The sequence below is a fragment of the Staurois parvus genome, unplaced genomic scaffold (genome assembly GCF_062004578.1).
Source record: "Staurois parvus isolate SC_StPar_1 unplaced genomic scaffold, SC_StPar_1.0 ptg000243l, whole genome shotgun sequence".
NCBI lineage: Eukaryota > Metazoa > Chordata > Amphibia > Anura > Ranidae > Staurois > Staurois parvus.
This window is the reverse complement of record NW_028318039.1, coordinates 9,350,457-9,377,642: the sequence shown is the minus strand read 5'-3', so window position 1 is coordinate 9,377,642 and position 27,186 is coordinate 9,350,457.

The following is a 27,186-nucleotide window of genomic DNA, read 5'->3' as shown; positions in this document are numbered from 1 at the left end:
TTGAACCGCTGGCGGAATCCATTAGAACTAATGGATATGGGCTTGGTCTTGGGCTTCCGTTTCCTAGTCAAAACTCACGTCATTAGTCTATTCTCCGATGATGTGATCCTGGCGTTAACTAATCCTACAAAATCATTACCACAAGTACATTCTATTCTTTTACAATTTGGCTCAATCTCATGCTATAAGGTAAACATTTCGAAATCTTATTTTAAACCTAGGAATTTCCGTATTGGCCAATACAACCTTAGAAAAAAACCTTTCCCTACACTTGGACCTCTGGAGGTCTGCCATATCTAGGTATCATTTTAACCCCCTCCACTGATACTTTAGCGGAATCTAATTTTCAGCCCCTTATTAAAAAGTTCAGCAACGAACTTACATGCACGGCCAAATTTGAGTTATCCTGGACAGGCAGACTAGCTGCTTTCAAAATGTTATACCTCCCACAACTCTCCCCATTCCTCTCCAATCCTCATATCTTCCCTAGAATCCCTGTTTAAAAAATATCTATGGAACCAGAAAGCTCATACACCCAACTTATAAATCATAAATCAGTGGGAGGCATAGGGCTAGTGGATATTAAAGACTACTACACAGCTGTTTTGTTGACACAGATTAAACATTGGTTTTACTCGCCTTCAGAACACTTGTGGGTGGACATAGAGACAGTATCCATACCAACTCATAACCTCCGCAGCCTATTACTAGCTGGCTTATGGGTTCCATAGCCCTTAAATAAACTACATATCATGGTTAAAGCCTCACTACTGGCTTGGAGATTAGCTACTAAACCTCAGACTGCCATTTCTTCCCCTGCTGACATATCTATACCCGCGAATGTACTAAATATTCTCCTTCCACACCTGGCGGATACTGACTGGTCTTGTTATGGGCTACACAACATAACAGATTTTTATGACCTCACCAAACTTAAAAAAGTCTACGAGATCTACAAAAGGGGAACTAATTTTCGTTGTCAATACTCTTTAAGTTGTTTAGTATTCGCCATTTTCTATTGAAATCGCCTCCCCCTCTTTTGCAATTAGACACCAGAATTTGGCAATTTTATAATAACCCACTTAAATCTACCAAAAGGAATTACTTTTTTTACTCCCTTTTCCAAAATAAGTTATATTTCCATAAAACCGGCCCTATCCTGGCATGGGAGATAGAGCTCCAAAACTCATACTCAGACGCAATGATTACACGCATTTAAATATTCCTATACTATGTCCCACTGTATTAACTGCTGGGAACTCCCACAAAAAATAATATCCAGATGGTACCTTACTCCATACCATATAGCCCATTATACATCAGGAGGTTCTCCTTTGTGTTGGAGAGGCTGTGGTCAAGCGGGCAATCTCTTACATATCTTCTGGTCATGCAAGAATCTTTGTTCCTACTCCTTTCCACTGTCACAGGAGTACTGACTAAGCCTGCACCAAATCTAGCAATCTTATTTTACAAAAGTGGAGCTATTTAAGACCACCTCTCTTTGGACATATAGAGAGTGACTTTGGTGCAAACAGATTTTGCAAATGTGTCTTACATGCATTCTAAAGTGTCAGAATGTGTGCCAAGTACAAGTTCTTGACAAGTACATGAATTTGATGCATACTGCACTACTTTTAACCTCTTCCTGACCAAATGATGGCTACAGCATGGTTGTCCAATTCTGGGAGGGCGTCATATGACGTCCTCCCAGAACACGCCCCCAGCGACACGCAACCGGTGCTCTCTGTGATCTCTGTGTCTTTTGGACACAGCTGATCACATGACACAGGGCCAATCACAGTGGCCTTTTATCATGTGATCAGCTGTGTCCAATCACAGCTGATCACCATGTAAATACACTTACCGGTTATCAGTAGTACTTTCCTCATGCTGTCACAGCATGAACAAAGTACTGTCGATAACCGGCAACTCTGAAAGGAGACATCTAAGCTGAAAATCAGGGCACTGATAATCAGTGCAGCCCCAAATGCAGCTCTTGCCAGACAATTTGCATGGAAACCAATCACAGTTTCCTAATCTAAACCTTTTTTGGGCCTAACCCTCAACATGGGCACTGCTAAAAAAGTATGATTTGCAGTCATAATAGTCCACAGACCAGATTCATCATACGTCATATTATCTGCTGCCATGGCCTGTCATAGATATGAGACAATAATGGGCTTCATGCAATTTAGTGATATCATAAGAAAAAAAAAAACCCACACGAACATTACATATATGCCCAACAAACACCAGCAACATACTAGTACATTGCTGGACTTTGAGTGGTTATACCATGATTATGCCTAAAGCTGCAGGCATCATCCTGGTGTTGTGTTTTTCAGCTTTCATGTAAAAGCAATCCTAGCAGCTAATTAGCTGGTGGATCACTTTTACAAGCAGTGGGAAGGGATGCCACCCCCTTTCCACCGCCTTCCCCAGCTTTTGCGGTCTCTCCCGTCCCATCGGGGAACCAAAGAATGCAGCCACTGTTTCTCCCAGCTGACCATAGAGCTGATCGGAGATCGGAATGGCTCTGATTATCTCTATAGTTTAAGAAACAAGAAGCAACGAGCATTTCATCATTTCGATTTTGCCGTGTATAAACAGCATAATTTTTAAATTTGGAAAGCATCTGATCACATTGATCTTGGTGTTATCAGATGCTCTAAGGGCAGAGGAGAGATATAGAGTCTAATAGAACTATCCCAGGTTTAAAAGGGAAAAACAAAAAAAGTCATATTCCAAAAATGTGTGGCAAAAAATAAAATCTTCCATGGGCTCAATATGCCTCTCAACAAATTCCTTGGGGTGTCTAATTTCCAAAAAGGGTAATTTGGTGTGTTTTTGTACTGTCATGGCATTTTAGCACCTCAAGAAATGCAATAGGCAGTCAGAAAGTAACGGCTGCATAAATTCATTATATATATATATATATATATATATATATATATATATATATATATATATATACATACATACATACACACACATACATACATACATACATACATACATACATACATACACACACTGTACCATAGTTTGTAGATGCTATAACTTTCACACAAACAAATTAATATACACCTATGGGGATTTTGTTTTACCAAAGACATGTAGCTCAATACATTTTGGCTTAAAATGTATGACTAAATTTGAGCTTATTGGATATTTTTATAACAAGTAATGTTTTATAACAAAATATTGTTAATTTCAACATTTTCATTCTTTTATATCACAAAAAAATAAAACCCAGTAGTGATAAAATACCACCAAAAGAAAGCTCTATTTATGTGAAAAAAAGAATATAAATTTCATTTGGGTACAGCGTTGCATGCCTGTGCAATTACCAGTTGAAATAGTACAGTGACAAAATAACAAAAAATGGCCTGGTCATGAAGGGGATAAAACCTTCCGGAGCTGAAGTGGTTAAAGTTCTTTAAAAATAAAATGTACTGGCTTTTGTATAGCCTCAGTCACTCTTTGGTTCAGTTGAAAATCTCTAAAAATGCATGCCATTATTAAATGTGTACGCTATATACTATCATACTGGAACAATGCTAAAATGAAACATCTGCTACAGATGCTCATGTTATTATTATACAGTATTTATAAAGTGCCAATGGTTCGCTCAGCGCTGTACATTACAAAGGGGGACAGAACAATACCAATACAATGCAAAACATGAGGGGGATCGAGGGCCCTGCTCTTTCGAGCTCACAATCTAGGAGGGAGGGGATAGTGGTACAGGAGGAGATAGCTGTGGGGGATGGAGTGGTAGGAAGAGTGGAGGAGGTCGGCAGGTTAGCGGGGGGTGGGGTAGGCTTCCCTGAAGAGATGGGTTTTCAGAGTGCACCTAAAGGAGAGGAGAGTAGGTGATAATCTGATAAGTTGGGGCAGGGAGTTCCAGAGGATGGGCGACACCCTGGAGAAGTCCTGGAGGTGGGCATGGGAGGAGGAGACCAGGGAACTAGAGAGAAGGAGGTCTTGTGAGGAGCGGAGTGTGCGTGCTGGGGCAGTATGGTGGACAGCTTTGTACGTCAGCGTTAGGATTTTGAATTTGATCCGTTGCACAATCGGAAGCCAGTGGAGGGATTGGCAGAGGGGGGTGGCGGAGACAGAGTGGTTAGGAAGGTGAATGAGTCTGGCAGCCGTATTCAGGATCGACTGAAGCGGGGATAGCCAGCGGCGAGGCAGGCCAGTGAGGAGGGAGTTGCAGTAGTCGAGTCGTGATATGATGAGGGAGTGGATGAGCTGTTTAGTGGTTTATGGGGTTAGGAACGTGCGGATTTTAGCGATGTTGCGGAGGTGGAGTCTGCACGAGTTTGTTAAAGATTGGACTTGGGGCTGGAAGGATAGGTTGGAGTCCAGAATGACACCAAGTACTCTGGCGTGCGGGGCGGGATTGATGGTGGCGTTGTTGGATGTGACGGAGAAGTCAATGGGGGGTGGTGTCTGGGCTGGGGGGGGAAGACAAGAAACTCGGTTTTGGAGAGGTTCAGTTTAAGGAAGTGGAGCGACATCCAGTCTGATATGTCGCTCAGTAGGTGTGTGATTCGGGCGGAGATCGAGGGGGTGAGGTGGGGGGTTGAGAGATAGATTTGCGTGTCGTCGGCATAGAGGTGGTAGTTGAAGCCGTGAGAGTGTATGAGTTGGCCAAGGGAGAAGGTGTAGATGGAGAAGAGAAGGGGCCCGAGGACGGAGCCTTGAGGGACCCCAACAGAGAGGGGGAGTGAGGGGGAGGTGGTAGCATTATAGGTAATGCTGAAGGAGCGTTGTGACAGGTAGGATGAGAGCCAGGAGAGAGCAGAATCTCTGAGGCCGAGGGAGTGTAGTTTTTTTTTGAGGAGGGGGTGGTCGACTGTGTCGAAGGCCGCATAGAGGTCAAGGAGTAGGAGCACTGAATAGTGGCCATTAGCTTTGGTGGTTAGCAGGTCGTTGGAGAGTTTGAGTAAGGCAGTTGCGGTGGAGTGTAGGGAACGGAAGCCGGACTGTAGGGGATCGAAGAGGTTGTTGTCATTGAGGTGAGAGCTTAGTCCAGGGAGGGCTTTTTAAGTATGGGGGTGATGTGTGCATGTTTCAGAGGGGAGGGGAAGTGCCGGAGGAGAGGGAGAGATTAAAGATGTGGGTGAGGGAGCGTAGGATGGAGGGGGAGGGAGGTCGTAGGAGTTGTGAGGGGATAGGGTCGAGGGGGCAGGTGGTGAGGCGGGCATCAGAGAGGATCTTGGAGACTTCCTCGATGGTAGTAAGGTCAAAGGTGTGGAGTGTTGGGGGGGCTTCAGTATGAGGAATGTAGGGTGGGGTGGCAGTGGAGGTCATAGCAGTGGTGGGGCCGTGGGAGAGGAGTGATGAGGGGGTAGTTGAGTGAGGGGGAATGGGGTTGGAGGGAGTTTGAGCAGCGATGAAGTCCCTGTGGGTTATGTCGAGGGAGAGGGGGATGAGGGGGTAGCTGTGTGAGAGGGGACAGGTTGAGAGGGCGTGTGGGTTGCGACGATGTCCATCTTGTTTTTGAAGTGATTGGCAATCTCAAGGGCAGTGAGTGAGATGCTGGGTGGAGGTGGGGGTGGCGAGAGTAGAGAGTTGAAGGTAGAGAAGAGTCGGCAAGGATTGGAGGAGAGGGCCTTGATGAGGGTCAGGAAGTACGCTTGTTTGGCTGCGTGGAGGGAGGAGGTGTAGGTGTGGAAGGCAGATTTGTAGTGGGTGAAGGCTTGTTGGGATTTGGTTTTGCGCCATAGTCGCTCCAGGGCACGACTGTCTCGTTTGAGGGTTTTGGTGTGATCAGTCTGCCAGAGCTGGAGCGGTCGGGGTCTGATGTTGCGTGTGGTTAAAGGCGCTAGTGAGTCAAGGGCTGTTGACAGCGCATTGTTGTAGGCAGTCATAGCCAAGTCGGGGCAAGACAGGGGGTGGATGCTGTCGTGGAGTTGATCAGCTGCAGAGTGGAGGGGGGCAGGGTTAAGGTTGCGGAGGTTACGGCTGGTAGTAGTGTGACATTTGGAGAGGTAGGCGTTGGAGGACAAGGAGATAGAGAAGGTAATCAGGTTGTGGTCAGAGAGAGGGAAGGGGGTGTTAGTGAGGTTGTGGGGAGCGCAGTGGTTGGAGAAGACGAGATCAAGGATATTACCATTGGAGTGGGTGGTGGATTGTATGCACTGTGCAAGTGCAAAGGAGGAGGTTAAGTGAAGGAGATGGGATGTGTCTGGGTTGTCGAGGTTGACAGGGATGTTGAAATCTCCAAGGATGATGGTGGGTAGCTCAGAGGAGAGGAAGAAGGGTAGCCAGGAGGAAAAGTCATCCAGGAAGCGGGATATGGATCCAGGAGGCCGGTATATCACAGCAATCTTCAGGGGGGTTGGGGAGAATAGTCGGACGCAGTGGGCCTCGAAGGAGGAGAAGGATAGGGAGGGGGGGTTTGGGAGGACTCAGAAGGTGCTCTGCAGTGACAGGAGCAGACCAACCCCACCACCTTTACGACCGTTAGGCCTGGGTGAATGGGTCCAGGTGAAACCTCCGTAGGAGAGTGCAGCAGGGGAGGTAGAATCAGTGGGCTGGATCTAGGTTTCTGTGATCGCTAGGAGGTTGAGGGAGCAGGAAACAAAGAGGTCGTGGATGGCGGTAAGCTTGTTGCACACCGATCGGGTGTTCAGGAGTGCACATGGAAACGGGGGGGAGATTTTAGGGAGCAGGGGGGCAGATACGAAGTTACGGGGGTTGCGGCAGGACGTGGAGGCGGGAGGGTGTTGTGCGGGTGAGGGAGGTGGTGGAGGGCCAGGATTCGGGGAGATGTCCCCCGCGGTTAGGAGGAGAAGGATGAGAAAGGTGGCATGGGAGCGGGATGTGCAGGAGCATGAGAAACTACTAGTGGAGGTGTTCGGGTCAGTGGGAGAGTGGAGTAATAGGAGGAGGTGGTGGGTGTCGTAGAGGGGCGAAGGAAGTAGTGAGGACACAATATACAAATGTTTGGAAGGAGCAGAGGGATATAGTGAATGGATTTTGGGAACGGAGGAGAGGAAAATGAGAAGGAGGAGTGGAAGAGGCATTTTGGGGAGGTGATGAGAGCAGTAGTAGGGAGATGATAGCAATGAGGGGGAGATGTACAAGTTTTGGGGTGGAGCAGAGGGGTAAAGAAATGAGATTTGAGAACAGAGGATAGTAATATGATAAGGAGAAGAGGGGGTGTATTATATAAAAGGTACACGGAGTGGGACTCAGGCAGGTAAGAGATGTTTCCCAGGGTGATTGCTTGCAGTCTGTCCAGCATGCAGTAGAGTTTCTTGCTGTTGTTTTGTCTTCCTGCTGCTTAAGTTCTCCTGCTTTAGTTCAACTGCTGTGTTTAACTCAGTGTTTCTCAACTCCAGTCCTCATGGACCCCCAACAGGTCATGTTTTCAGGATTTCCATTATTTTGCACAGGTGATTTGATCAGTTTCACTGCCTTAGTAATTACCACAGCTGTTTCATCTGAGGGAAATCCTGAAAACATGACCTGTTGGGGGTCCATGAGGACTGGAGTTGAGAAACACTGGTTTAACTGCTTCGCACTCCTTCAAAGCAGCAACCCCGGAGACTGTGCCCCCCCCATCAGTGATCTCCCCCCATGAGCTGATCTAAATTTATAGGGAGATGCTCAAATGAGCATTCAACTCCACCCCAATTAGAAGCTGATAAGGATCACATGAATAGTGGGGGATGTTTCTCAGGGAACAGGCTACAGTCATAAACTGGGTGCAGCTAGAGGTGAGGACTGGTCAACATACACACAAATATAAATACATCATTTGTTCTGAATTTAACAGGAGTCAATGCATTTTTCTAGTTAAGAGCGGAGATAGGAGATAGATGCATTTACCTGTGAAAGTAGAGAAGGCATAATTAGACTGCTGTGTTTAACTGCTTCGCACTCCTTCAAAGCAGCACTCGATCAAAAGCAGCACCCCCATCAGAGACTGTGCCCCCCATCATGTTCTGCAAGTTCCTATCCAGCTTCTCACTACCCTTTCTACTCAGTACAGAACGCATGAATTAGCATTCTGTTTCCACGTGCCAACATTTTTATACTGGTAAAGTACCCATTTGTTTTTCTCCTGCTGATTGGTTGGTGCAGATGACAAGAAAGATATTTCTTGGGTAAGTGAGGATGCTATATAATATGGTTACATCAAGAAATATAATAAATGCATGCATCTACAATGTAGAGTGGCTAACTAATTTTCTGTAATTATCCAGCTCAAGTGAAGTGGCTCAATCCACTAGAATCTGTGAAATAGTTTTCACATATCAAAGAGATCACTACCCAGCTACCATGGTTTTCAGATACTATTGTTGTAAACTACCTCTTTCAGAAGATGTATCAATTTTTCTCTGGTTATGGAGCGGCTCTTTAGATACTGAAGATTTCTGAACTGCAAAGTCAAAGGACGTTGCAACATTTTACTGTAGGGTTTTCTGTGCTTGACTACAAAAGTTAGCCAGGGCATATACAACATGGTTGCAGCATGAAACTTGACATTCAGCATGTTCAACAAGTTTATCAGGCATTTGTTGTTTAATTCACCACTTTTCTGACTATTATTATTAGTATACAGGATTTATATAGCACCAACAGTTTGCTCATTTAAAGGGAGACAATACAGCAACAATACAAGAGGGTTTGGAGGGCCCTGCTCCTCGGAGCTTACAATATAAGAAGAAGGGGCTGGTGGTACAAAAGGTAATAACTGTGGGGGATGGACTGGTTGGAGGAATAAAAGACTCCATTATTAGCTGAAGGCAGGATAGGCTTCCCTGAAGAGATAGGTTTTCAGAGATCGCCTAAAAGTGGGCAGAGTAGCTGATAGTCTGATATGATGCCATGTGTCCATAAATTTGGCACAGAATTACAGACTGTTTCATCCAGGGTGGATCATATAGAAATAAAGATGGGTGAATTTGCCACAACGATAAAATAATCTGATTGATGCACTTGATACTAAGGAGGAAGAGATGGATACAATCAAAGCTAAAATAGCAGACATTGAGGATAGATCCAGAAGGAACAATTTCAAGATCAGGGGTATCCCAGAGTCAGTTCAGCAACCTGAACTTCGCATATATGTCACACAACTGTTCAACACCATTTTGCCTGATCTATCCACTTTGGATATGACTGGACAGGATACACCACCTTCCCAAGCCAATGCATCTCCCTGACCACATACCCAGAGAGGTTATACTGCGCCTGCATTTTTTGCATGTGAAAGAGTGTGTGATGTCTGCAGCATGCAATAGAGATTTCATCCCAGCACAGTATAATGACCTCCAATTGTACGCTGACTTGTCTCAGTATACTGTCAAAAGCGTAAAAACCCTAACACAATAACAAAAGCACTGAGGAACCATAAAATCAGCTACAAGTGGGGGTTCCCAACCAAGTTTACATTACCAAGGATGGTACTGAACATATTATTGATTTGGTGGCACAGGGTCTGACCCTCCTAAAATCCTGGAACATAATACCTGAATGCCAAGCTCAGATCTCATCTGCGACTAGACCTAACTATGTTGATCCCAACTGGTGCTTGGTCACATCCAAGAACTCACGCACCCACACCTGACCCAAATACAGGGCAAGTTATTTTCATTTAGCCACTAGTCCCTGTACTAGAGGAGCTCTTCAAGCCAAACCTTTTCCCCTTGTCTTTGAGCATAGCAATATGCTACACCCAGGTCCTACAGACCTACACATTTTTTGGTTTGGCAATCTGCCTATATGTTCTTTTACTACTATTTCTTTGTTTACTACTTGTTTGTTTTTACAGTTAGAGCTTTACATACCAGCACTTATGCATCAGTCCAAACATGGATGGAATCCTTCAATGAAAACATCTTTGGAACCAAGATTTGGCCAGCACAACTTGGAAAGTCTCATCACTTATTGTAAGTGTTACTTCTACGCTATACACCTATCAATTTTCTCCTACTAACTACAATGACAGCGAACATTCTCACTATTATTGCAAAAGAACTGAATCATCCTGCAAAGTGCAGATCCTTGTAAAAGGAAGAAACACAATTCAACTGATATTCTTTACGTTCAAGAAATGTATTTTCAAAGCCAAATACTGTACATCCTAAAATGCTCTACTGCTAAGTATCCCCACATTTGTCTGGCAAACGCGGACACCAAGACAAGAGGTGTATTAAACAGTAATAAGAGATTCAGTCGCTTTTATGTTACAGAAAGAGGTTGCTGACCCACAAGGCAGAAATGTAATATCGGGGTGCAATATGAATTCTACCACATACACTGGCCAATATCTATGCCCCAAATAAACACCAGGGCTGCTTCTTAAATAAGGTCATATGGGGGATTCGATTCTGCAAGAACCATTATTACTATGCAGGGACTTTTTTTCTCATGCCTGATCCGATGATGGACTCCACCACAAGCACCCGGTGGCCTCAACCATCACTACAACCAGTACTGCATACTCACAAACTTTCTGACGCTTGGAGGTGTCTACATGCCAATGAAAGAGACTATTGCTTTATTTCTTCAGAGCATCATACTTGTTCCAGAATAGACCTTTTCATTGTAGATAAAGTAGCTTCTACCCAAAATCAAATCTTCTGTAATCAATACCATTACTTGGTCAGATCATGCCTTGGTGTTGCTTTCGGTCAGAGTTTCATTTTCTGTCAATCCTACCTTCATTTGGAGATCCAACCTACGGCTCTTCCAGGCTGATCCTACCAAGCTTAAGCTTGATACAAACATGTCTGAATTCTTTGATACTAATGTATTATCTGTTGAGGATCCTTTTGTAGTATGGAATGCCCATAAGGCATTTATACGGGGTATTCTTATCAAACTAGGAGGAAGGGCTAAGAGGCAGAGGCTCATAGAAGACACCATTACAAAAATACAATGTTATAAAATCAAAATAAGACCACTCCAAATTCCTATCTGAACAATTGACAAAATTACAATACAATCTTAGACTAAATTTTACTTGATGATTTTAAAAAGCTGATAGAAGGTTAACCACTTCAATACTGGACACTCTTACTCCCTTTCTGCCCAGGCCAATTTTCAGGTTTCAGCACTCTCACACTTTGAATGACAATTGCGTGGTCATGCAACACTGTACCCAAGCTAAATGTTTATCATTTTAGAGATTTCTTTTATTGGTATTTAATCACCACTGGGGTTTTTATTTTTTTCTAGATTAACAAAAAAAAGACTGAACATTTTGAAAAAAACAGTTTCTTTATGTCTGTTAAAAAAGTTTCCAAATAAATAATTGTTCTTCATAAATTTAGGCCAAGATTTATTCTGCTACATTTCTTTGGTGAAAATAACCCAAATCAGTATTTATTATTTAGTCTGTAGGAAAGTTTCAGAGTTCACAAACTATGGGATATATTTGAAAATTGATCAATCCTTAAGTACTGACAGCCAATCTAATTTCTTGAGGCCCAAAAATGTCAGAACGGTACATATATTCCCCAAATGACCCCTTTTTGCAAAGTATACAGTCCAACATACAGTATGTCATAAGAGGCATGGTGAGTTTTTTGAAGTTGTAATTTTTTTGAAAAAGAAATTTAAAAAATTTGCACTTTTTTTTTTTTTTTTACATACTGTCACCAGTGCAGTACAGCATCATCATATAACTGGTGTGGCAGTGATCAGGGACACTGACTGGTGACAGTACGAGAAAAAGAAGATCATTTGTTTTTCATTTGTTTTTTATTTTTTAAATTTTATATTACATTTCTCTTTTTTTTTAAGATTTGTTTCATATTACACTATGGCCAAAGTAGTATAATGATGCCATAGTTACAATGTACTACTTTGGGGAAGTGTTTTTGTTTTTTTTTCTTACACAATTTGATTGCTTATATCAAAGAATGTATTTGCTATAAGCAAGCATTTAAATGAGTGAAATGGATTCATTCAGGTCTTTTTGTTGTGATTAGTCACGGCTAATCACATGCCACAGATGGGCTGTAATTTGCCCAGCCTGTGAATGTGATCACTGTGACCATTCACAGCTAGACACACTTGTATGCAATGGATGGCATGAAAGGGTTCCATCCACTGTTTACAACTGTCATGTGACCTACTGTGATTGGTCACATTGCCATATGGTCTTATTACCTGTTCCTGCTCGTTCTGCCTGCTGATTACCTTGTTGCCGACCCTGCTTGATCCTGACCTGTGCTGACCATCTCCTGCTCTGATCCCTGGCTCATTTGACTACTCTCCTGGATACCCCTGATTATCTGACCTCCTGTTGCTGGACCTGGCGTGTGACCCGACTACCCTCTGTCTGCTGCTCTGTACCGTTCTGCCTCTGCTGTTATTGACCCGGCCCGTCTGACTACGCTACTCTACCCTGCCATCCATCCGTCCATCCTGCACGGATCCGGTCACTGCTGCCCAGGTATATCCGCCTCTTCACATCAGGCTCTCTTCCGGCATATGCCTATGGCGGTTCCCTCTACCACGGGCGGGTGCACTCAGGGGCCTCGAGTTGGTCACAGTCTGCTCCAAGTCCGTCCCCACCATCAGGGGTTCTGGTGAATAAGCAGACTGGAACTTAGACCCAGCACCCCTGGGGAATCCTGTCCTGTGGGGTGCTATAGATAACGCCAGGCAGTACATGACAATGGGTATCTGCTTCCAGCAGCTATACCCATCTATTGAATCATATGGTGACCGAATACATCGGGTCAAGAGTGGATGTTGACCCATTTCCAATGGACAACCCTTTGATTATTGGATAACAAATATTGACCACTGGCTGGCGCATGGCCAGTATGAAACCAGTATAAAACCAGCAGTCCGCATGCTTTTTGAAAGTACATCTAACATTGCAGTCGGTTTTACAGCAACAATGAGGAAAAACAAACCCTGCTTTCCCACCAAAAGAAAGGAATTTGAAGGTACACCATGGGGAGAAACAGCATCTCTAAACTTCATATAATTATATTGAATGTGTCACGATCAAGGGTCAGGCTCAAAGACCAGTTTCTATAGCAGTGGAAAGGCTCACACCGAAACCAGCAGGATAGGTACACAGGCAGGTCACCATGGCAGAGGAGTGGGCTCACCTGAGTTGCGGAGTATAAGTACTAACTGGTGTTCACCAGAGCTCCTGATGGTGCAGAAGGATTCTGCTGTGTTAGCACCAGGTCGCAGTCCTCAGGATCAACCCAATAGGGGGTGAGCAAGTGGAGGATCACTAGCATATTAAGCAGGTAAGGATCAAACGGAAGCATGGTCAGTAAACAAGCCAAGGTCGGTAATGAGCAGTCGCAGGTTGGGATCAGGCAGAAGTGTAGTCAAGAACAAATCAAGGGTCAATAATGAGTGGTAGCAAAATATGGAGGACAGCAGAGAAGGCAAGGAGCAAGATACTGGCTGGAGAGCACAATAATCTGGCAAACAGGAAGTGCAGAGACATGGCTTATATCAGGAAGTTCATGGGAGGAGCAAGGGGTTCAAGGTTCATGACAAACAAGGTCAAGGAAGGATCATCCAAATAATTGTCAAAGGAACTGTGCAGCATTCCTGGTGGCTCAGCAAGAAGAAACATTGTCACTCACCACAGAAGGCCCAGGCTCTGACAGAATGCTTTTAGAAATATGTTGTTTTGCCCTATGGTGTCTCTTTAAAGACCTTTATTTGTTGGGAAAGCAGGGTTATTTTTTTCACTTTGTTGCTGTTGAGATAATGTTTAAGATGTAATACAGTAGAAATTCTAGTTAATTCATGTACTGCAGCAGGCTTTGTTATTAAAAACAAAAAGTCTGTCTGTCCATAGACACCATTGACTGGCTAACCTTTCTGAAAATTAAACAGTTCTGGATCAGCAAAAACTAGCAAGCTCCTGCTGCAGATTTCTTTTTGTAACTGGTTCCAAAAAGATTGTTTTACTGTACAGTCTAAGCCTCTGAAGGCCTGAAATAAATACCACCTCTTGCCACCTTTATTACCTTTCAGCACACCTGCTATTAATGCTTCCTTATACTGCTGCTGTCCTGACCATGTAATCATCTAGTACAGGCACTATAGACCTGTCACATTGCCATCTCATACTGGTCCAATTGCTGTAGCCCATTAGACACATCTTTTTCTGCGGCTGTTTCCCAATTGTAAATTCCTTGACAATGTCCATCCTGTGCGCTACATAAATATTTGCATTTGGTTACATTTGTGGCACTAGTAATACTGAAAAAAACAATTATTCTGCTGCCGTTTCCTGGAGTTAAAGCAGAACCTTACCCATATCAACCTGCTAAAAATAATATTCTTTAGCAAGAAACATACATTCCACTTTAATAATTATGCCACCAAAAATTAGTGTATGCTGTAAATTGCCTCCATCTGCACCAGATTCTGCATGCACCAGTTTTAATAAATTTCCCATATACTGTTTGTAAATGTGTAACATGTCAGTTTCAATTTTCTTTCACAGGGCAAATATAACATTCCCTAACATTCAATCCTAAGAACAAAAAAACGTAAACACATTTGTTCATTCCTTATGCTTCCAGATTCCGATAAGTCCCCTCCCCATAGGGGGGGGGGGAACCACTGGGCCGGGGTTGTAGGGAATAGTTTATTGTCCTCATCAACATGGGTACAAGGTGGTTTTCCTTGGGGATCCCCCTAGCAAGATACACCCTCCATGTTGAAGACGTATGGCCTGGTATTTTATAGGATGGGGGGGGGGCGCACACAATTCCTATTTTTCCTCCTCCTTTCCTGGCCACCCAGGCCACATGCTCAGACAAGGGTCTTGTATAGGTTTAAGGGGAGACTCCAAGCTTTCTTCTTACATGGGTTCATCCTTAAAATGTTTGTGGGGTACTCCCTAAAATCCATATCAGACTAAAAGGGTCCGATATGGAATTTTGGGGGACCCATGTGGATTTTTTTGTAGAGTCCACCCTAAAATCTATACCAGACCTGAAAGACCTAATATGAATTTTCGTAGGACCCACACATTTTTTAAAACATTATTCCTTTGTTTGCATTCAGCTGTCAGGTCAATGTGCCTATATGGAATGAGTTACTGGCTATTAGGAATCTGGTGCCTTAAGAACCAGGGGCCCTGAATCGGAATGTTTCACATTTAACAGTGGTAGTAATACCACTAAATTTTTCACTTTACATTGCCACTGGAAGCTGAAGTAACAACTATTCATTGGGCTGTTCACACAGAAATCTCAATAGACTGTACACACTGCTGAGATCTCCCTCATATAATTTCCCCTGTTGATTGAATGTTCTTAGTCTATAGTGTTTCCTTATTGGTGAATATTCTTTAACTCTTATGTTCTTATGACTACTTTTCTTTTGGATCAAATGTTAGTGAATGTTACATTCATCTGACTGAAGCCAAATAGAAACCAAAACTACACACATATTACAGACTTTGCAGGTATTTGTTATGTTTGTGAAAATGAGACATTCGCAAAGTGATTTTTTTAAATAAATAGAACCCTTAATGTTTTGGCATGTTTTTCCTCATTTGGCAAATTGTTTTGGTTTTGATGCAGGTTTCAACTTGCTGTTTCTGATGGTCATTAGGGCCTACGGGAGTACACCAGTGCAATACCTATATTTTGGAAGTACACACTATTTTAAATTAGGAATGGGAGTAAATGGGCATATCAGTCCTAATTTGCTGGCAAGCCTAGGTGGACAGCAGGATGGATGACATGTAGCCTTAAAACAGCTGTGCAGGATAGGTGGAATAAAGCTGGACTTTGTCAGAATGCAGATTAAGTCCATATGGCAGGCTGTGTCTTCCTTCAGCAGCAAATATAGCCACACTGGAACGCAAGCCAGTGCTAGGACCAGAATCAGAAGTGACGTCTGGACGTATTGACGTTAAAGCTTGATGGGTGGTAACATGTTTCGTAGCCCACAATTTAAATAATCCCCTTTCCCTCTGTTCAGCATATAAATGTTACTTCAGAGGAATACTCTGCATGGAAATATAGTTAAACAGCTTATATTAGTTAACCAAACTACATGACCTTGACAAAAAACATATTACCCAACCTGAACATATAATGGAAGCAGAACCCACATGCTTATGGGAACAGATTAGAGAACACTTTGAAGCTAAACAAAAACTCATGAAAGCTCACTGCTCATTTTACGAATTCAGAATTAAATGCAGCTATTTCTTCACCAACACCTTACAATCTAAACGTAACCAATCATTTATTATCATTTGGGCATTATCTACCCCAACAGGTGCCAGGGTGGGTTCTTCTCCTGAGATGACTGAAACATTCTGTCACGGTCTGGGTCAGGTTCAGAGACCAGTTGCTATAGCAGTAAAAGGCTTACCTGAACCCAGCAGGATCGGTACACCAGCAGGTCACCCTGGGAAATGGCGCAGGCTCACCTGAGGTGCGGGGTCTAAGTATTAACTGGTTTTCACCAGAGCTCCTAGTGGTGGAGATGGATTTGGCTGCGTGCTAATACCAGGTCGCCGATCTCAGGATCACCCCACCAGGGAATGAGCAAGCCGGAAACCAGTAGCAGATAAAACAGGTTAAGGATCAAACAGAAGCAGAGCCAGTCACAAGCCAAGGGTCGGTCACAAATGGTAGTAGATGAGGATGAGCCAAAATCATAGTAAGTAACAAGCCAAAGGTCGGTAGCGAAGATGTAGATGGCAGCAGGAAAGATAAGCGGGATATTAGCTGGGAAGGCACAATGATCTGGCAACCAGGAAGTGCAGAGACATGGCTTTTATCAGGAAGTTCATGGGAGGAGCAAGGAGTTCAAGGTTCAACAGAAAATAAGGCACAAGGCAGGATTGTCCAATGGATCAGGCAGAGTGTTGTCCAGCATCCCAGCTAGCTCAGTGAGAAGAAACATTGCCTCTCACGCAGAAGGCCCAGGTTCAATCCCAGGCTCTAACACATTCAGAACTTTCTATGCAGCCTTATACAATGTAGACATGGCCCTTCCCCCTCTCTCTCTCACCCTATCTTGACAGGTGTTCAACAGAGCTGTGGCTGGCTCCCAAAAAGGTAAAGCCCCAGGCCCTGACAGCTTCACAATTTCTTATTATAAAACATTCAACGTACAGCTTTCATCTCATTTCATGTCCGCCTTAAATGCAAAACCAGATCTTCTACATGCCAGTATTTCTGTTGTCCCCAAACCAGGCAAAAAAATCACTTCATTGCTAGAATTATAGATCCATCTCCCTGCTTAATTGTCACCCCAAGATATTCACAAATTTTTAGCAGAGAGAATGGGATTCTGTCCTACAGTGTATCATTTCCCTGGACCAAGTGGGATTCATTCAGTCCAGATAGGTGCATGATAATATGAACAGGACTATAAATGTTCATTGCCGGAGCCAGAAAATCAAACATTCCTTTGATACTTCTGTCAACTGATGCTGTGAAGGCTTTTGAAAAAGTAAACTGGACATTCCTCCACAAAATTCTCAAGTATATAGGGATGCCCACCTTTATCTTGTCCTGGGTTAAAGCACTTTATTCCTCCACAACTTCTACAGTTATAATTAGAGATGAGCGAATCGAACCTGGCGAAGTGGAATTCGTTTCGAATTTCAGGAAAAATTCGATTTGCATCGAATCCGAATTTTAGCAAACTTCGGGTGCACGAATCAAATTTTTCCCGATCAGCCGACAAAAGTGTCACTGCAGAGAGCTCCGCTATTTCTGACAGTTCTGACAGTTCATTTACAGCGGTTGAAACATTGTATCTATTTGTTTCCATATAGGATACAGATGTTTTTATTCGGAAATAAATAGATACAATGTTTCAACCGCTGTAAATGTGAAGGAACTGTCAGAGAACTGTCAGAAATAGCGGAGCTCTCTGCAGATACACTTTTTGCTGTACTGGAATACTTCTTCTTTTCATTCTTCTTCTTCTTTTCATTCTTCTTCTTCTTCTTTTCATTCTTCTTCTTCTTTTCATTCTTCTTTTCATTCTTCTTCTTCTTCTCTTCATTCTTCTTCTTCTTCTTTTCATTCTTCTTCTTTTCATTCTTCTTTTCATTCTTCTTCTTCTTCTTTTCATTCTTCTTCTTCTTCTTTTCATTCTTCTTCTTCTTTTCATTCTTCTTCTTCTTCTTCTTCTTTTCATTCTTCTTTTCATTCTTCTTCTTCTTCTTTTCATTCTTCTTTTCATTCTTCTTCTTTTCATTCTTCTTCTTCTTCTTTTCATTCTTCTTTTCATTCTTCTTCTTTTCATTCTTCTTCTTCTTCTTTTCATGCTTCTTTTCATTCTTCTTCTTCTTCTTTTCATTCTTCTTTTCATTCTTCTTTTCATTCTTCTTCTTCTTCTTTTCATTCTTCTTCTTCTTTTCATTCTTCTTTTCATTCTTCTTCTTCTTCTTTTCATTCTTCTTCTTCTTCTTTTCATTCTTCTTCTTCTTTTCATTCTTCTTCTTCTTCTTTTCATTCTTCTTTTCATTCTTCTTCTTTTCATTCTTCTTCTTCTTCTTTTCATTCTTCTTTTCATTCTTCTTCTTCTTCTTTTCATTCTTCTTCTTCTTCTTTTCATTCTTCTTCTTCTTTTCATTCTTCTTTTCATTCTTCTTCTTCTTTTCATTCTTCTTCTTCTTTTCATTCTTCTTTTCATTCTTCTTCTTTTTCTTTTCATTCTTCTTCTTCTTCTTTTCATTCTTCCTCTTATTCTTTTCATTCTTCTTTTCATTCTTCTTCTTCTTTTCATTCTTCTTCTTCTTCTTTTCATTCTTCTTTTCATTCTTCTTCTTTTCATTCTTCTTCTTTTCATTCTTCTTCTTATTCTTTTCATTCTTCTTCTTCTTTTCATTCTTCTTCTTCTTCTTTTCATTCTTCTTCTTTTCATTCTTCTTTTCATTCTTCTTCTTCTTCTTTTCATTCTTCTTCTTCTTCTTTTCATTCTTCTTTTCATTCTTCTTCTTCTTCTTTTCATTCTTCTTCTTCTTCTTTTCATTCTTCTTCTTCTTTTCATTCTTCTTCTTCTTCTTCTTCTTTTCATTCCTCTTCTTCTTCTTTTCATTCTTCTTCTTCTTTTCATTCTTCTTTTCATTCTTCTTATTCTTCTCTTCATTCTTCTTCTTCTTCTTTTCATTCTTCTTCTTCTTCTTTTCATTCTTCTTTTCATTCTTCTTCTTCTTCTTTTCATTCTTCTTCTTCTTCTTTTCATTCTTCTTCTTCTTTTCATTCTTCTTCTTCTTCTTTTCATTCTTCTTTTCATTCTTCTTCTTTTCATTCTTCTTCTTCTTCTTTTCATTCTTCTTTTCATTCTTCTTCTTTTCATTCTTCTTCTTCTTCTTTTCATGCTTCTTTTCATTCTTCTTCTTCTTCTTTTCATTCTTCTTTTCATTCTTCTTCTTTTCATTCTTCTTTTCATTCTTCTTCTTTTCATTCTTCTTCTTCTTTTCATTCTTCTTTTCATTCTTCTTCTTCTTCTTTTCATTCTTCTTCTTCTTCTTTTCATTCTTCTTTTCATTCTTCTTCTTCTTTTCATTCTTCTTCTTCTTCTTTTCATTCTTCTTTTCATTCTTCTTCTTCTTCTTTTCATTCTTCTTCTTCTTCTTTTCATTCTTCTTTTCATTCTTCTTCTTCTTCTTTTCATTCTTCTTCTTCTTCTTTTCATTCTTCTTCTTCTTCTTTTCATTCTTCTTTTCATTCTTCTTCTTCTTTTCATTCTTCTTCTTCTTTTCATTCTTCTTTTCATTCTTCTTTTTCTTTTCATTCTTCTTCTTCTTCTTTTCATTCTTCCTCTTATTCTTTTCAATCTTCTTCTTCTTTTCATTCTTCTTCTTCTTCTTTTCATTCTTCTTTTCATTCTTCTTCTTCTTCTTTTCATTCTTCTTCTTCTTCTTGTCATTCTTCTTCTTCTTGTCATTCTTCTTTTCATTCTTCTTATTCTTCTTCTTTTCATTCTTCTTCTTCTTCTTTTCATTCTTCTTTTCATTCTTCTTCTTTTCATTCTTCTTCTTTTCATTCTTCTTCTTATTCTTTTCATTCTCCTTCTTCTTTTCATTCTTCTTCTTCTTCTTTTCATTCTTCTTCTTTTCATTCTTCTTCTTTTCATTCTTCTTTTCATTCTTCTTCTTCTTCTTTTCATTCTTCTTCTTCTTCATTTCATTCTTCTTCTTCTTCTTTTCATTCTTCTTTTCATTCTTCTTCTTCTTCTTTTCATTCTTCTTTTCATTCTTCTTCTTTTCATTCTTCTTCTTCTTTTCATTCTTCTTCTTCTTCTTTTCATTCTTCTTTTCATTCTTCTTCTTCTTCTTTTCATTCTTCTTCTTCTTTTCATTCTTCTTTTCATTCTTCTTCTTCTTCTTTTCATTCTTCTTCTTCTTCTTGTCATTCTTCTTCTTCTTCTTGTCATTCTTCTTTTCATTCTTCTTCTTTTCATTCTTCTTCTTCTTTTCATTATTCTTTTCATTCTTCTTCTTCTTCTTTTCATTCTTCTTCTTCTTCTTTTCATTCTTCTTTTCATTCTTCTTCTTTTCATTCTTCTTTTCATTCTTCTCATTCTTCTTTTCATTCTTCTTTTCATTCTTCTTCTCATTCTTCTTTTCATTCTTCTTCTTCTTCTTTTCATTCTTCTTCTTCTTTTCATTCTTCTTCTTCTTCTTCTTCTTTTCATTCTTCTTCTTCTTCTTCTTTTCATTCTTCTTCTTCTTTTCATTCTTCTTCTTCTTCTTTTCATTCTTCTTTTCATTCTTCTTCTTCTTCTTCTTTTCATTCTTCTTCTTCTTTTCATTCTTCTTCTTCTTCTTTTCATTCTTCTTTTCATTCTTCTTCTTTTCATTCTTCTTCTTCTTCTTTTCATTCTTCTTTTCATTCTTCTTCTTTTCATTCTTCTTCTTCTTCTTTTCATTCTTCTTCTTCTTCTTTTCATTCTTCTTTTCATTCTTCTTCTTCTTCTTCTTTTCATTTTTCTTCTTCTTCTTTTCATTCTTCTTCTTCTTCTTCGTCGTGCCCCGTGACTGCCCAAATGAGTGAAGTGTGCGGTGATTCTAAGATCGACGGCACTCATCTGCATGTCATACTGACTGACAGTATTATTTCTCTTCCCCAGCAGACTCCAAGGGCATTTAAATTAAAGGTACAGTGTTCTGCACTAATATAAAGGCTCTCTGAAGCCTAGAAACCCTTTAAATAAGTTAAATTTGCGGCGAATAAATTTGCATCGAATCGAATTTCTCCTGCAAATTCGGCGAATCAGCCGAATCGAATTTTTGAATAATTCGCTCATCTCTAGTTATAATTAATGTTTTTTATTTTACCCCACTATCTATCTACAATGACAGGATACAGGGATGCCTCCTATCACCATTTTTGTGCTCACTTTTGAATCAATTTTACTTGTCCAGAACAAGCCAACTATTATTTATTTATTATTATTATTAATATTACAGGTACTTATACAGTGCTGTCAATTTATGCAGCACTTTACATACATATTGTACATTCACATCAGTCTCTAACCCTCAAGGGGCATACAAGGGTCATTAACTCACATTCATACATACACATACTAGGGCCAATTTAGACAGGAGCCAATTCACCTACCAGCATGTCTTTTGAGTGTGGGAGGAAACCAGAGTACCTGCAGGAAACCCATACAGGCCCAGGGAGAACATGCAAACTCCAGGCAGTGTGGTGCCATGGTTAAGATTTGAACCAACAACCCTAGTACTGCCAGGTGGAAGTACTAACCATTTAGCCACGGTGCTGCCCAACTAGTAAATGCCTTCTGACCAGCATATATCATCACAAGGTCACAGCCTATGCTGATGACTACTCTTTTACATCTCAGACCCTCTAATTTCTCTTTGCCTTTGCCGTTAGTATTCCCTATGGATCACTATCTGATTTTAAAGATAATACCAGAATCCTGCAGATTCTCACTTAGCTGTTTGTCCTTACCTCCTGTACGAATAGGCAGTTATCAAACTGCAGAGAGCATCAATGAACTATGAGAGCACTCACCAGCGCCCATGTAGTTCACTGAAAACTACAAACAGTCTGCCACAGTGGATGGTGATACATGTAGTTCATACATTCACAGAACTCTGAATGGATGATGAGGCGATGTGGGTGCAGCTCAGCACAGTTGTGCTTTTTTTAAATAGTGACAGTGGGTGCAGGAAGAAGATCCTCCCCTGCTGTCACAGAGAGAGGATCAAGGATTGTGGGCAGGTGCTGTCTTGTAACAAGTTGTATTTGTACTTGTTAAACACTAAAAATGGGTGTAACATGTAATATGTTACAAAGGTTACCCTATTGTAATCCAATATTTGGGAACTAAGATCCCCTTCAGTCATAATAAACTTCTTTTCAAACTAAGTTTTCAGTCTCAGTTATCCTCTTTACTGATTGACATGGAGAAGTGGAGGACCCTCGCCTACTCTTGGTTTGGAGGTGCAATGTTCCAAAGATGAAAACTATGTCCTTTCTGCTAAAGTGTCAGAGGAAAAGATGAGGAAGCACAGGCAAATGCGCCAATGCACAATGTGGCCACGCCAATTCATGCAAAGAAATGCGCATGTGCATAGGCGGGCGACAGGTAGTAAAACATTCCTGTGCACGAAAACACACCAGCACATGCAGGGTGCACTAATTGCTGACACTCAGTGGCCTTTATAAGGACTGCAGCTCTGCTCAGTGATTGCTGGATTATCGGCAGCCCCTCCTGTTCCTGTGTTCCTGAGTCTACTGCTGTTTACCCATTACTGACCCGGCTTGATCCTGACCTTGTTCCTGTCTGCTGCTCTGTGTATGACCCGGGCTTGTTCCAGTCTGCTGCTCTGTGTATGACCCCGGCTTGATCCTGACCTTGCTCCTGTCTGCTATTACTCTGTGTATGACCCTGGCTTGATCCTGACGTTGCTCCTGTCTGCTGTTCCATATTGATCCTGGCTCTGGCTACTGACTACTCTACCCATCCTCCAGGATCCACGTGTTCTCTGGAGGAACGCATCCTGCAACTGGAGCACCCACGGGTTCCATATCATCAGGCATTTCCAAGCAGCAACACCACTGGTGCTTCTTTGGGCATTGCACCTCCTGTTTCCACCTCCAGGGGTGCACTGCACTTAGCCGTAAGGGGAGCCCACTCTCTATTACAGCCTCCAGTCAGGTACATGACATAAAGTATATCTTTTACAAGCCTTACCTACCAAAGTCCCAAAAACCTACTTTTGTACAGTCAGAGCAGTGTTCATCAAATATGTCTGGCAAGGTAAATCACCTCAGATCAAAAGAACCCTCCTAGTGAGACCAAAGCTTGAAGATGGCGTAGGCCTCATAAACCTGCTATATGTTACACCACCATTCACATGGGGCCATTCACATGGGGCCCTCATGGGGCCCCCTACTGACCCCGAGCCCTCGGCAGTGCCCTAGTTTGCAAATGGTCAGTCCGCCCCTGTTTGTAGTACATACCAAGAAACCACAAACATCCTAACATATTGGTTCAGAACCGATCTGTCCTAAGACAAAACAACCGATGCTGGAGATGCGGGACCCACGAGGGCAGATTACAACATGTCTTTTTGGAATGTCTTATTATCCTCTCCTTTTGGTAGTAAGTTCTTCAAATAATCTACAAACTTACAGACATCTACTTAACAGGGAACCCAGTGGTGGTCCTTCTAAACCTGACACCAATGTCCGGTAAACTTTATCACAAATCTCTCCTAAAACACCCCTAAACGCCACAAGGTCCTGCATCCTCAGCATGTTGAAACAACAATCTCCTCATATCATGTCCCAATGGTTTGCCAGAGAGAATGACATCCAAAATATAGAACACTTGACTGCTTCTCTCAAAGATAAAACCAATGAACATAACACTAGCTGGCTCTACTGGGACCTAATCCATTTTTCTAAGGAGTATCTAAAGTACTTATAAGCCCTGGGGCCCATTTCTCTACCAGTTTGTTCCTTTCCACAGTCTTCCTCCTCATTCCTTGCCCCCTTTTCCTACCCCCTTTCTCATTTTCTTCACCTCCCCCCCCCCCCTTTTCACTCTTTTTTCTCCACTTGTCTCATACCCACACACTTCTCCCCGTTTACTACTTAATAGAAAACAACAACCCAGTGTGTGCTGACACTATTAGTATGACTGGAAAGGGTTTGTTTTTTTTCTACCATGTATTGATTGCCAATGATCTACATCTTTTAGTAACTCTAGAGTTGTGTCTAGTTATTTTATAGCATCCATATAGTTGTGCTGTTTTTAGTCTTTGCAGATTACTTCATTTCTCCTCTGGAGAACCTTTATTGTAACACACTTAACACAACTGTACCATTTGCTTTTACAGAATTTAAAAGAAGTTCATTGCCACATTGTCCATTTTTCTGGATTTACACAATATGCATTGTTGTACTGTTGTTTCTGGATTCTTACAATTAAATAAACCAAATATTTTCAAATTTCATGCAGTCTCTCTGAGAAATGACAGTGTAACTGATTTTTCTGTCTGAAATATGCCTAATCTCTGTTTCTGAAATTGTCTCCTGTTAAAAAACATGAGATTCTTTGCAGCAGAAGTGTCAATGACAATCTCATGGTGCTGCTGACCCCCTAAAAAAGACGCAAACAGAATTAAACACAAATAAAATAGGTCAAAGAAACTTAAATGAATTTAAAAAAAAAAGTAAAAACAAACAAATATCAACCCTAAATCACTAAAGCCAGCTACAGATGTAGCAACTTTCTTTCACTCGATTCCCCCATCAACACAGTCAGGGTTGATTGAGGAATCTTTCCCATGGAGTCATTGTGTTTTTTTCGGCGGATGGCAGGGGGAAACCGTCCCCGCCAGGAGAACACAATGAGTACTGCTAGTGGCTATAATACCTGGTAGCAATAGTCACATGTAAAATCCAACAGGCTGGCTGTACCCAAGTTGATCAATCAACTTGGATACATTCAGCCTGCCCATACATGGTTCGAATCTCAGCCAGTCCCTGCTGAACCGGTTGAGATTCGAACCTGCTATGGCCGGCTTAAAATCAAAATAAAACCAAAGTGTAACAATAAATCAAGTAGATTTTAATACAAAAAATACAAAGTAAAATAAATAAAGTCAAAGAAATACCCCCAAAGCAAAAATGTAATAGCAACAACACAGCAACAGAACTTATCGTTGACACACACATAAAAGAAAAAAATTAGTCCTAAAAAGGACTGTTTGGCCATACCAAATCACAGTGAATGTAGGTAGGCAATTCACTGCAACTTAACAGTACTGTATATAACAGCACTGTATAATTATGTACTAGCACACTGCACTAGCAAATTCTCAACTTAAAAGCACTTTCCCTCACCCTTACTAAATTCCAACACACTGGAGTTTCTTTGTGCTGTTTCCTTAATAAAATATTTTATTTTAAAATGTTGTTTTCTGGTGTGGCACCTTAAAAGTCCATCTGTTTCTTTCTCATTAAAATTCCAGTGCAAAGGATAGCGTACTGTAGGTTCAGGCAGTTTTAAAGGATGCTACCACAAGAAAAGTGTCTTAATTGATTTATGGAATTCCCCAAAATATGTTAATAAGGTATTCATTTTGGGAGTGATCGTGAATCTGTGATGTATGTGCTTTAGCATTTATGAAACTCTAGATTGCTGTAACTATTTTGACATAGCAGCTCAGCATAGGAGCTCCAGATTTATGATAATGATTCAGAGTGCACCTGCACTACTCCATATGACAGCTAGGTAGTGGAGGTCTACTTTCAGAACTGAGTTCATATGTGGACTGTTTTTTTTTTTTATAAAGCAGATTGTTATCTATGTAATTAGCAAGGTGGTATACATTTTTAGATATGCAAATTACTGTACTTTTCAGTCTGAAAACATGGAAACAGACCTAAATTCAATTGTGTTCTGACTGAAAGCAAGATGGAATGGTGGCCACTAGGTTGCATGATAGGGAGGCAAAGATCTTACATTAGTTTTTTGCTTGCCCATTTTTTTTGCTAAATGTGCCCCTGATGACCACTGTGAAAGATTGACAATCTAACACATACATTTACTTAAGGCCACCACTTCTGTCACATGCATCATACAATTGCCAGAACTGTTCTGAAAAATCCATTGAGGCTGCCATTACTACATTCTTTTTGTAATAGCTTTATTACAAAAGGTTTTTTTTCCCAATGATTGGATAGACAAGCAATGACAGCGCCCATGCTTCTCTAATGGCAGAGTTATTGGATCAATCTGGACTGTCAGGATTTTCATGAGGTGTTTTATATTTCTTTCGAAACAATTCCAGACCAGTGAAAGTTCACACATTTTTCAGCCCAAACAGTCAGGAATAGTTAAATGCCTTATTTTTTCTGGAAACAATAATTAATCATAGGCAGGGTGGTGAGGTGTTTTTTGAAAACTATTTACTCTACCTTGCTGAACCTTCTCTGAACCTTTTCACTAGGCACTATGTTTCTGCATTGTATACAGAAGAATCAAGACACAGTAATGACATCACTGTATCTAAAGGAAAGCATGGTCAAAAAGACTTTGGACACTTTTTACATTTTTCTTTGCTTGACAAAATTATCTTGAGTATGTCATGGCAGTATATGGATGGTTAGACACTACCCACACTGGATTGTTAAAAACGATAACCAAATATATCTATACCCCATTTTTTTCTTCCCATTTTGAAAAGAGTAGGTAATGGTTAAAACCACTGTTTTTTGGAACCTTTTAGATTTTTTTTAAATTTGTGTCTCATTTGGGAAAATTGCCAACACGTCCTTTTCTGTAGACTCACTAGAAAGTAAGAGGGTATCTTTGCAGTGTGAGGGAAATCCCTTCTTAGACAGTTGTCACCAGAACAAGTATCTCTGTTGGAAGATTGCCCCTCTATTCCTGTTCTGGTTTCAGTTAAAATTTGGAATCTACCCTTACTTTCATTGCTTGTAATATTGGTGATCAGTCAATTAGAGAGTGAAAATCCTGAGAAGCACACAGACGGCAATCTTAACCTCATTACTCTATCCAAAGATTTAAAAAATATAGTTCATGGGTTTTACTTTCACTTTTGGTATATGTCACCCTAAGTCTACAGTATAGTGCATTAGACCATAAATTGTATTGCTTACAACATATGACCCTAGAGATGTGAATAAAACAAAACAGACAAAACAATCTTACTCGCCAAATGCTCATGTA